A 2,500-nucleotide genomic window follows, 5' to 3' on the forward strand; every position below is an offset into this window, starting at 1 on the left:
ATGAGTCTGGTAATGGTGATGGGATAACATGACGGTCAAGGACATTGTAGGGACTGTAAGGATAAAATAACACTGATACGAATGACAGCAATAAAACAAATACCGCTCCTAGTAAAAATAATAAATACAGAAAAATGATGATAGTAATGTTTGAGACAACAATGTTAACACTGGCAAACATTTCAAAAGCATTACAGTCATAACTAGCGACATTAAGGCCCGATGCCCACAAAACCAGCAATCAAGTCTTTCAACAAGCTGTAAAATACAGGAAAATCATACACCCGTACCGAATTACCAGCTTTAACATATACCCTGTGTGTGGCAGACAAATTACTTACACAGGCAAAAAACACTTGACAGGCGACATCGCGTGTCCAAAAAGTGACATGACTTGACAAGACAGGAACAGGTAACGAGAATGACAGACCCTCAAGTGACAAGACAGACAAGACGCCTACTTAACACAAGACAAAGGCAACCACGACAATCACAGAGAAACGACGCTACAATCAAAAAGACAAAAAAAAAAGACACCCAATTCAACAAAATCAATCGAAACACACCCGAAGCTACTCCAGACAGCCGGGCCACTAAAAACAACAGCTCATTCAAAGACCCCGACTGGAAACGCTACTGGACTGCGTTGCCTGTACGTGCTCCGCCTGACGTCCGCGCTCGGCTCCCTAATGAGGAATGCCGGCGGATCGCGTGGCCGGGGGACTAGATTGGGGGGAAGTGAGGGGGGGGAGAGGGAGGGGGAGAGGGAAGAAGGGAAGAAGGGAAGGAGGGGGGGAGGAAGGGAGGGAAGGAATGAGGGAGGCAGGGAGGGAAGGAATGAGGGAGGACTGGGGGAACTAGGTTGGGGGAAAGGAGGGTGGGAGGGAAGTAGAAGGGAGGAAAGGTGAGAGGGAGGGGGGAGGAAAATGGAATGCGTGAATGCGGAGAGGAAGGGGGACAGGGAGGAGAATGGAAGGAATAGATCGAAACGAACAGAGAGGAGGAAATGGGAACAGGTGCGAAGATAAGCAGGTGGTTACACAGGCAGCGGACGAGACATCCTGACAGGCACAGAAGAGAGAGAAAGATACAGATATTGCACGAGAGAGAGAGAGAGAGAGAGAGAGAGAGAGAGAGAGAGAGAGAGAGAGAGAGAGAGAGAGAGAGAGAGAGAGAGAGAGAGAGAGAGAGAGAATTGCACGAGAGAGAGAGAGAGAGAGAGAGAGAGAGAGAGAGAGAGAGAGAGAGAGAGAGAGAGAGAGAGAGAGAGAGAGAGAGAGAGAGAGAGAGAGAGAGAGAGAGGTGGCAGTGATGCGACCTTCTGTGCTCAATAACGGTAAGAGGGTAATGTTTCCACGCACTTTGGTTACTCATCTTTTTTGCCCCCCCCCCCTTCTACGCCCATCGCCCGCTGTCTGCTTGCCTGCTTCTCTCTTCTCCGGATGTTAATTTGAAGGGCAAGTTACCGACGCTCGTACATACATACATACATACATACATACATACATACATACATACATACATGCACGTACACACACACACACACACACACACACACACACACACACACGAAAGAAGCGCCCCTCACAAACAACCCAACCGCACCCACTGACGCTCGCACATTCCTCGTTTGCTGTCCTTGTTCTGTTTTTGTTTTTTTCGCTCGATGGCGACTCTCCCTCCTTCCCTCTCCCCTCCATCCTCTCCCCCCTACCCCTTCGTACACCCCAGCCCCGCATCGCCCGTTGCATTCAAAGTTGCAAGCAATGAGAATGTTGTTCCGACTGTGCATGTGAGGAAAGAGAGAGAGAGTGAGAGAGAGTCTGGCGAATGTGTGCACGTGATGTCTCCGTCCTTCGAGCTGAGCCAGGAGCTGCGCAGGGAGGGCGGGAAGGAAGGAGGGAGAGCGGAAGGGAGGAAGAGGAGAGGGGACGAAAGAGGAGGAGAGTGATAATAGAGGGAGAGATGGAGAGAAGAGAGGGGAGGTGAGAAGAGAGAAGAGACAAAGAGAAAACAGAAAAGAGAAATGGAGAAAAGAAAAGAAAAAGAGGAACCAAACAGCACAGCAGTCTAGACGAGGTCCTCACTCCCAGGCAGCCCCAGGGCGCCTCCAACCCACAGCCCACACCGAGTCACGTAGGAGGAGCAGCAGCCAAGTGGAGTGAACGCCTCGCCTCCCTTGGCCGAAGCGGCCACGTCATGAGGCCGAAGCGACGCCCACGTCCGTCCAGCCGACCTTGCGCTCTCAGACGTCAACAAACGCAGTTAGGAACTCACGTTTCCAGCAAGTACGTTACCTTCTTTCTGTAGAACAATCTTTTACTTGTTTCTGTGATATGTTTTTTTTATTGGACATTTCTTAATTCCTATTCGGAAGTATAATCACTCGGTGAGTACATGACCACCTCTCTTCTACATAATATCCTTTCCCTTGTTTTCGTTTTCATTTTCTTTTTCTTTATCTCTCTCTCTCTCTATTTTTTTTTACAATTTCTTCATT

At 49.2% G+C, this 2,500-nt stretch overlaps 1 protein-coding gene across 4 annotated transcripts in view; it reads right to left on the reverse strand.

Moving 5' to 3' along the window:
• The window catches only part of LOC125042362 (WD repeat and SOCS box-containing protein 1-like), a 70,701-nt gene that overhangs the window by 15,056 nt on the left and 53,145 nt on the right, over nt 1–2,500 (reverse strand). The window lies entirely within an intron of this gene.

The sequence above is a fragment of the Penaeus chinensis genome, chromosome 32, assembly GCF_019202785.1.
Source record: "Penaeus chinensis breed Huanghai No. 1 chromosome 32, ASM1920278v2, whole genome shotgun sequence".
NCBI lineage: Eukaryota > Metazoa > Arthropoda > Malacostraca > Decapoda > Penaeidae > Penaeus > Penaeus chinensis.